At 64.2% G+C, this 9,530-nt stretch overlaps 1 long non-coding RNA gene across 2 annotated transcripts; it reads left to right on the top strand.

Annotated features, from left to right (window-relative positions):
- Positions 1-1,670: 1,670 nt before the first annotated feature.
- LOC136792850 (uncharacterized) lies at positions 1,671-6,069 on the top strand. Of its 2 annotated transcripts, XR_010837355.1 has the most exons (4): positions 1,671-2,338; positions 3,180-3,421; positions 4,203-4,472; positions 5,947-6,069. It is a non-coding gene; the product is annotated as an uncharacterized lncRNA (long non-coding RNA). The 2 variants fall into 2 exon arrangements; XR_010837354.1 differs by lacking the exon at positions 5,947-6,069 and having other exon boundaries at positions 4,203-5,909.
- The last annotated feature ends 3,461 nt before the right edge of the window (positions 6,070-9,530 follow it).

A 9,530-nucleotide genomic window follows, 5' to 3' on the forward strand; every position in this document is an offset into this window, starting at 1 on the left:
GGTTCCGGGCCCCGGGGGAGGGAGCCGTGGGGCAGCGGAGCCCACAGGCCCGGCCGGGCAGAGGAGGAAACTGAGGCACGGAGGGCAGAGCCGAAGCTGCACCACCCATGAAGGGGAAGGGGTACAGCCGCTCCAGCCTGGCACTCTGTCCCCCACAATGTCCTCTGCGGGGAGGCTGCCTGGGCCCTGGAGGGCTCGGCTGGCACTCAACGTGTGCTGTAGGAGCTGGGGGCACACGCACGTCGGTTTTCTGCCTGGGGGGGGGACAAAGGCGTCCCGGGCTGCCTCTGGCCATCCTGGCTGCCCGATGCAGGTCTGGGTTGCCGCGCTGCTCTCCGGTTCCGGTTCCGTTTGCCTGTTCTGGCCCTGGGGGGTGGGGGTGTGCGCCCGTGACCGAGGTCTCGAACGTGTGTTGTCTGGGTCTCTGTTTGCGTCCCCTCGTGTGTGTCCCTGGGGTGGATGTGGCCTCGGAGGGGCACACGCATGCCTGACGCCATGCTCCGGCCTGCTGCCACGTCATGACCTAGCATGACCTCTGTGAGTGCTGGTGACCGTGTGGGAACACAGAGGGTCGGGTGCGCAGGAAAGACCTGGACGTGACCAAGCCCAGGAGGGTGGGGCGGTGGGTCATAAACCTCACTTGCCCAGGCCTGCTCTGCACGTGGCGGCTGAGAGGGACATCCCTCCCCAGACAGACACCCTGACCAGGGTGGAGGCTTGGGGGTCAGGGTTTTACGGTCGAGGTCAGGCAGGGCTCAGGGCCAAGTCTGTGACATGCCGCTTCCTGGGCCTGAGTGCCACCTCTGGTCTCCCATCTCTGTGCTCCTACCCACTCATGCGGTTGGATCACCCTAGACCCCTCGACCAAGCACCTACCGAGCTGGCCCGGGGCTGGGCACTGAGGACACGGGGCCGGAGACAGGCCCCTGGCCTCCACGCTCTGAGCCTCGGGGGGGACGTGGCTGCAGTGCACGAGCGGGAGGGAGCGGGGTGCCGCAGGGCGCCGGCCAGCCTGCTGGGGGGGTGGGGTCAGGAGGGCGGCACAAGCCAGCCGAGGCAGGGGTGGCAGGAGGAGGCAGCCTGGGCGGCAGAGGCAGGGGAGGCCCTCGGGCGGCGGGAGCTGCCAGGGTCCCCGTGAGCGGAAGGCAGGGGAGCCCCGAAGCTGGGCGGGAGCGGGGGGCTGCCACACCGGGTTATAGCTGCCCTCGTGGGGGCCAGAATGGGACACTTGACCCGAGGGCCGTGGGGAGCCATCGAAGATTCTGGGGGAGGGCGCTCCTTGGAGCAGCCTCGTCGCCCCCCTCAACCGGGCTCCCCACTAATGCGGGGCTGAGCCCACAGGCTACCGTCGTCTCCTTAGAACACTGTCGTATCTGTCCCAGAAGGGGAAACTGAGGCCCAGAGGGGTGCAGGAGCCCCTGGCCCGTCCAGGTCCTGACCCAGGCTGGCACTGGCTCCTGTCTGGCAAGGCAGGGGCAGCCCGGGTCTCGCTGGGGGGGTGTGGATTCAGTGTTGTTTGTGTGCGGGGTGGGGAGGGGGGAAAGGGGTGGGGGTGGCCCGGAGGCGGCCAGGATGTGGGAGGGTGCCGGAGGGCTGGGCCGCCTGAGGGTCAGGTTTTATGAGCTGGAGGCAGCCCACGGCCGCTGAGTCACTGGCAGGGCTCGCCAGGCCTCGTACTCACTCTGAGGGCCGCGGGGCTCTAGGCTGGCACAGGAAGGCTGGTTCCCAAAGAAACCTCGGGGAGATTCTCTGGAATGCAGCAGATGCCGTGTACTGCCGGGGGGCACCTCTCACCCTAGGGGGCTCTTCTCTGTAGGACCTAGGGGGCCTGGGGTGGGTGCCGGAGCCCACAAGGCTCGGGGTGACCACCCCCAGCCGTGGCCCTCAGTGGAGACAGGGGCACAGGGACAATTTCACCCTTGTCACTTCCACAGGCTGGGTCAGGCCAGGCTGTCTGTGTCTGGGGTCCGGGGTCAGACCCCTTCCCGTGGGTCTGACGCAAGCAGTTTGGGGTGGGGCTGCCCCTCCCGGAGCCCAGCCTGGCAGAGAGGCCGCCGAGCCCGCAGAAGCCCCCACGCTCACGGCTGGGTTGTGAGGCTCCACCGTTCGTGTCTCAGGATGCACCTCCCCTGCGGCCTGCCACTCTGAGGGACTAAACCACAGAAGCTGCAGAGCAGCCCAGGGAGGCCGCGGGCAGGCGGGGGACATGCGGCAACAGCCAGGCCGCTGCTGTCACCACCCTGGTGCCTGCAGCGCCAGACCTCATCCATCCTCCCTCATCCCGGTGCCGCTGGAGGATGTAAACAGTGCTGGGACCCAGGCCACACAGTCTGCCCGGGTGAGGCGGGGCGACGGGCGCTGCGGGGGAGGGGACGCGGGCCAGCTGGGTGGTGGGGGAAGACTCGCCCCCAGAAGGGGTGATCCTGGCAAAACAGGTGGCAGCCGGGGCTGGGTGGGTGGCTCAATGGCCACGCACACCCTCCTGTGCTCCGGACTCCCTGGCAGGGCCCGGCACCCACAGGGGAGGCCCGGGGAGGCTGTTGGGGTACCGTGTGTGTGTGTGTGTGTGTGTGTGTGTGTGTGTGTTGTGTGTCTGGGTTGCAGGGCCCTTGGGCAGCCCTGTGCTCGAGCCCGGTTGGACCCCTCGCTCGCGTGCTCTGAGCCTCAGAGTGTCCCCATAAAGTGGGGGCAGCGTGGCCGGTGAAAGGCCCCAGGCCAAGTCCCCTCCTCTCAGGAAGCGCCGAGTCCGGCCCACTGCACGTGGGACATTTCACAGGAGCGCTCAGCCCCAGCAGACGTGGGGAACAGGCCGCAGGTGGGGCCTCAGCCTAGGCCCACAGCCGCCAGTGGGAGAGCTGGAGAAACCCGGGCCGGCTCTCTGGAGAGTGAAGGAGGTGCAGATGGGCACAGATGCCCACCCGTCCCTCACCCCTGTGTCCTTAAATGCACAGAGCTAGTTTGGGCGGGCCAACTAGAGCTGGAACCTGCATTGTGGGGAAATGTCCAGGGCCCTGAGGACGGGCCTAGAGCATAGCTGTGGTGGGAGCTTTTGCTCTGAAGCTCGGGGGACCACCGCCCCTGGGCTTTGTCTCCTCAGTTCCCTGAGCCACTCTTCCAGGTCTCATCTGTTACCCAGAAGCCCCTCCGAGCTCATCTTGTGCCACCTTCAACTTTTACAGGTGGAGAACTTGAGGCCCAGAGACGGACAGAGACCTGCTTAAAGCCACACAGCAAATGGATAGCTGCAGATGCTGGTGGGAACCAGGCCTGGGCTTCCGTGTGGCAGCCCTAACTTTTGGGCCGCCTGAGTGACCGGAGCAGGGTTTTTTAATCATTTGTTCAACACAGCGTCTGGGACTGTGAGAGCAGCCGTCCTCATGGGTCCGCTGAGACTGTGGACCTGACCCTGGGCGAGCCTAGGGTGAGACGGAGGAGGGGCTTTTGGTGCTGCTGAAGGGGGGCCTGGGGACTTGGCAGAGGTCCCGAGGCCCCACGGAGTGAGGGGAGGGGACCCTGTGGGAATGGCAGGGAGGTATGGGGGGGGCTGGGGTCATCCCTGAGGAAACCGAGGGAAGCCCTAGGTTTTTGAAGGGTGGGTCCAACCCAGGAGGGCTTGCAGGAGGAGGAGGCCTTGTCAGCAGTCTTTGCAGGCCTGGAGGAGCCACGGTTCCAGGTAGCAGGTCTCAGGGAAAGAAAGTCAGAGTATCGTTCACAGAGGGAACCGTGGCCCCATCAGGGTCGCACCCTGAGCTCTTGCTCTACCCCCTGCCACGTGCTGTTTCAGGGCTTCCAAGTACATCACCTCATTTTCACCACAGCCCTGAAAGGTAGGTGCGGTTACGATCCCACTTTACAGATGTGGGAATTGCTGCCCAGAGCTAGGCCACTGACCCAGTCCCCAGCCAGAGAGGAGCTGGCCGACCTCTCAACCCCACGGCACATTTTCTCCACATCCCAGCCCTGAAATACAAGTGTCCGCTTTCACCCCATCCCTACGGCACACCCAGACCCTGGGGCCAGCCCTGCTCCGGCCCTTGCATGCTTTTATATGCACTTGTGTGTATGCACACGTATCACGTGCAGGACGCAGTGCAACGCACACGCACACACGCACCTGCGTGTACACACACGGGCACAAGACGCACACTCACACTGAGGTTCACCCCCGCACGCTCACGCGTGACACACATGCCTCTCCCCAGCTTCCTGCTTAGCGTCGAGTCCCCTTGGGAGGCGTGTGTACAACCCCCTCGCATGTGTCCCGGCTGGGCTGTGGCGGCCGGAGGAGGAAGAATTTCCGAACAGGAAGCACTCACTTGGTAGCGCCGTCTTCCCTGTGTCAAACATCTCAGCCTGGCCTGGCGGAGGGGCAGGAGCCTGTCGCCGGTCCCACCGGCCCTCCTGGGATTCGCACCGGCTCTGCCCAGTTCGGCTGTGGAGTCCGCCCACCCAGGTGGCCCGACCTCTTACAGGTGAGTGAACTGAGGCCAGGAGTGGGGCTCGGCTCTCCAAGCTCAGCTGCTGCTTCAGCCCACTCTGACCTCCCCAAGGTCTGGGCAGGTGCTCCCCTGACAGCTTACCTGCGACTGGCCAGGTGGGGCAGGGGTGCATTTCGGGGTTCCCCACACGGCCCTCCGTGGGGGCGCCACCCTGGTAACCGTCCTGGTCTGATGGAGGGGAAGCGAGGCCTGAGGTCACACAGCTGGGAAGGGGCGGAGTCGGGGGTTGAACCCAGGCAGCAGCGGCCCGGGGCCTGCAGAGCCCTGAAACTGCCCTGCTGAGCCGGTCTGCTTCCTCTGAGGAAATTTCAGGAACCCACCTGCCAGGCCCGGTGCAGAGCTCCCCACATCCTGGAAGCCCCGCACCCGGGGCGGGGAGTGCTGGTTCCAGGTCTCTCCCAGGTCGAGGGCCCTGTCCGCAGGCAGCCTTCTGCCCAAGCCCTGGAGGCCCGGGCCGGCCTCCAAAAGCTGCCCCAGGCTGGCCTGGGCTGTGGCTCCCTTGGCAGTACCAGAGTGGCCCACTCAGGTCAAGGGCTGGCCACATCCCCTGCAGGGCCTTGGGACCTGCTTTCTATTTTAGCCTTTCCTGGCCTCTGGAAGGCACCACGGGACCGGAATAGCTCTGTCTGTCTCTGTCCGCTCGGCAGGACTTAGAGGGGTGCCTCCGGGTGCCTGGGCTCTCTTTGCCGACCCTGGAGTGGGAGCAGGACCGGCAAGGGGGCAGCAGCCATGCAGGGACACTGTCGCGGCCGCCGCTAGTCTCTGCACAGCCCTGTCTGCCTTCCCTCCCAGAAGGTAGTGAGCTCCCGTCACTGTAAGTGGCCGACATAGAGCCTGGATGGGCGCATTCCAGAGCTGCTGAGTGGGTATCAGCATTGGGTGGACAGGAAGACTGATGACTTCTGAGGAGTGGGACGCAGAGACCCCAGACTCTAAACATCACTGATTCTAGGATTCTGCGATTCCAAACTGCTAAGATGTTGTCACTTCTAAGAGTCTGGGGTTAAAGTTTCTGGGACAGGCTCTCCCCAGGCTCCAACACCCCTCCTGGAGACAGAGATGCCACCCTGAGGCCTCTCCCCACTGTCTCTGGGGGAGGCTGAGCTCCTTGCCATAACCACACCTTTGGCCCCACTGTTCTCGCCACTTCTCTCCAGATCCAAATCCACCCTATAGCTTTGAGGCCACCTCCTCCACGAGGCCTGCCTTGACTGGCTTCTCTTAGCCCCGGATTCTGAGGGAAGTTTGGGCCCTGGTCACCTGTCTGGATCTCCCCAGGCCAACTCTGTCTCTAACTGGATGTTTAGGTCCCCACAGACAGGGCCAGAATTTTACTTGTTTCTCTCTCTCTGATGCTCAGTGTATGTGAGGCTGTACAGTAGGAGCTCAACGAATGCAAATGCCCATTCAGTTTTTTTTTTTTTTTTTTTTTGGCTGCGCTGCACAGCTTGCGGGAATCTCAGTTACCCGACCAGGCGTTGAACCCGGGCCACGGCAGTGAAAGCGTGGAGTCCTAGCCACTAGGCCACTAGGGAATTCCGAAGCCCACTCATTAAAAAAAAAAAAAAAATTACTTATTTATTCTGGCTGCGCCGGGTCTTCACGGGGGCATGCGGGATCTTTCAGTTGCGGCACGCGAACTCTTAGTTGAGGCATGCACGTGGGATCTATCTCCCCGACAAGGGATCGAACCGGGCCCCTGCATTGGGAGCGTGGAGTCTTAGCCCCTGGACTGCCAGGGAAGTCCTTGCCCACTCATTTTGAAAATGGGCAGGCAGCCTGGCATGGCCGCGTCGCAGGCACGCGGACCCGTTTCCTGCCTTTCCAGGCTTCCCCAGACAGTCTTCCAGTGTGCTTCCTACCCCTCTTACAAACAGGTCGCTCTTCCTGGTGGCCCACCTCCTCCCCTCCTGCTGCAGCTTCCTCATTCTTGCTGCTGAGTTTTAGGGCGGCTCCCCCTGCCCTCTCCTCCGGGGGCCAGGCAGCCACCTCTTGGGTGGCGGGGGATGCACTGTCAGTACTACCCCTCCCTCTCATAGGCAAGGAAACAGAGAGGGCAGGGGCCCGAGGCCACCCAGCTAACGGGCTGTGGGGCGAGGATTTGAAGCAGGCACTTGGGGATGGGATCCCCACGTTTCTCCAGCTGATGGGGCGCGGTCGGTGGCGGGAGCCTGGGTTGGCCCCTGCCTCCCGAGGGCGCCCTGGACACGTCCCAGCCTGTCTCCTCCCTGACCTTGGTCCGTCCATCTGGGCGGTAGGGGCAAAGCCCAGATCAGGGGGGTGGGAGGATGTCTGGGTCCCCGTCCATGGAGCCCCACCCCCTGCCCACCGCCCTGAAGAGCCGGCAGCTGGTGGGAACGGGGGGAGGGCTGCTGTTTCTTTTGGCTAGGACAGAGCTTTCTGGAAAGCTGGCGCCAGTTCTCTGGGTTGGTGGGTGGGGAGGGCGCTGGGGTGGGGCGTCGGGGAGTGGGCAGGCACCGGCCGACGGGCAGCGACGCGGAGGTGCAGGCTGGATGGTCCCCAGAGCCCCCACTCAAGGCCCCGAAGACCAAACAGCTCCGAGATGGGAAAGCAGCAGGTGAGCTACAGCTGAAGGCGCTCCAACCCCCTCGGCCACAAGCAGCCAGAGCGTCTTGGGAGACCTTTACGGGTTCCGCTCAGAGTGAGCTTGATACTTCCCGCTGCAGAACGATCAGTGTTTGGTCGAAGGGGCGGCCCCGGGCCCCACTGGGGCGTCGTGTCATATAGACAGTACGTAAGTTCAGTGTCTTTCTCAAGTTGCAACCAGAAAGGCACGCAGCCCCGGAAGGTTCACAGGAGCAGCCGTGTATCTGACAGCCTCCTCCGTTTTACAGAGAACTGACCCCGGGTGGGTGGGGGCTACATGGGGGGCTGGGACGTCTGCTCCCTGCCAGACCAGAATCCCTGGCTTTGCTGATGGGGTGCGGTGTGAGGTCATCTCCCACCAAGGAAGCACCTGCCCCCCAGATCAGGCTGTTCTGTCCTGTGCTGTCTTCTCAGAGGCCTCCGGCTCCCAACCCCACCGGGTCTTGCCCTCTGTCAGCGCTGGGCACAGACCTGCTCTGCCCCCGGACTCAGGGCACTTGCCCAGGAGAGGCTCATGTGACCCTCCCAGGGCCCTGGTCATGTCCTCAGGAGCTTTATTTGGTGGGAGATGACAGTGCCAGACTCAGAGTCCAAGGCCCGGGCTCGGGTCCCAGCTCGGCAACTGACCACAGCTATGGGAGCCAAGGCTGGGGCTTCACGGCTCGAGCCTCGGCATACGCTCACCTGCAGGAAGAGGACCAGTGAGCCCTCCACCCTCCCAGCTCATGGGCCGAGGGGTCGGGGCTCAGCGTGGGACCAGGGCTCATTTGCTGGCTGGGGTCAGTAGTAGGGCACCCAGCCTGGGTACATGCCACCCCACCACCTGACCCTGGCATCTCTTAAGAAAGGTCTTCACACATCACGAGTGACCCTGTGACCTCCGTGCCCTGCCCTGTCCCTGCACCAGGGAGGTCTCTCTTTCGATGGGGAACGGGGGGGCTTGCTGGGTCCTATGGGAGGCCCTTCCCAAGCTGTCCTCTTTCTCCCTGTGGAGCTGGTGGTGTCTGGGATCCGCCTGGGCGGGCCTGCTGGCTACTTCCTGCTTACGAGTCCTGTCAGGAGGACAGATGCCAGACCTAGAAGGTGTTTAGACGGGTGGGAGGGGTTGGGCGTGGGTTGAACTTGGGGTAGGAGTGAGAGAGCCAGGGCGGGGGCCAAGGCCTGTTTTCCGGCTGTCGGGATGGCTGTGCCCATGGTCAAGGGTGTTTTCTGGTGCCTGAGAATCTGGTTCCCCTCTCCAGCTGGTGACCTTTGGGCAAGTCAGCGGAGGGGACGAGGGTGGGGCTGACTCTTGGGGCCCCCAGCCTGCTCTCCCTCCAACGAGGGGGACTCTGGGCTCGGGCCCCTCCCTCACCTGCTCTCAGGCCGTGAGCCAAGTGTCCCTACTGGGCACTTGTCCCAGGCCCTGCACTTCAGGCTCTCGTCTGTGGGGAGGTGGGAGAGCGTTGGATCTGGCAGGGACACTGGTCGTCAGGGCCACAGGCACCAGTGGACATGACGGTGACGGTGCTGACGGTAATGGCATTAAGATGACCATCAAGGCGGTGACCAAACTGCAGCGGCAGCTCGAGTTTGTTGGGCGTGGACAGAGCCCGGACCAGCTGCCGGGCCTGGGTTGGCTCTCCACAGGGAGCCCTAACGTGGCGGGTGGAGCGGTTAGGAATGCATTTGCGGCAAATAAAACACCCCCCCACCGCCCACCCCCCCCATCCCCGCCCCCGGCCGCCCTGTGGCTGGAACAAGCATGGCGGAGTGCCAGCCACCATGGGGCAGGGCTGGGCTGGGAACGGGCCTGATTCAGGAGCAGCTCACAGCCACCAGGCTCTTCTCCGTTGACTCGGGACAGGAAGGCCGCCGGGAAGGCAGGACCTCAGAGACCCGCAGCGTCAGGACCCTCGGGTGACAGAACTGACCCCCTCACCCCTAGCCCGAGCAGGAAGGGAGTGGATCCAACGCCACCGTCCCCCAAAGCTTTGAGCGTCGGGCACGTTTTGTGGGAAGAAATTGCTATGCCAAACAGAGAAGGGGGGCTGCCCTGGAGGCCCTGGGGGCGGGGACCAGAGCCCCCCTTTCCATAAGCCATAGCCTAGGGGCTGGGCAGAGCCCTGGGGCTGCATGGGCCCCAGTCAGCCCCTGGAGAGGGGAGGGAGGAGGAACCCCGCTGGTGCGGTGGGGTTTCAGGTTAGGGCTCCGGCCAGGGGCCACAGCTGACAGCCAGGTCCGGGTGGGGCCTCCTGTCACCTGAGGCGGGAGAAAGGTGGAGGATGGGCTGCAGCAGGCCCCCTGTCTCGAAGTGGATGCTACTCTGTCCCTCCTGTGGGTGACTGGGAGGGGGCAGGCTGGGCATATGGCCCCGGGGAGGGGGAAGTGGGTGTGGCTCTCTCCGACCGGCAGGAAGGGGCCACCGGCCTAGCCTTTGCGTCC

This window comes from Kogia breviceps, chromosome 17 (assembly GCF_026419965.1).
Source record: "Kogia breviceps isolate mKogBre1 chromosome 17, mKogBre1 haplotype 1, whole genome shotgun sequence".
NCBI lineage: Eukaryota > Metazoa > Chordata > Mammalia > Artiodactyla > Physeteridae > Kogia > Kogia breviceps.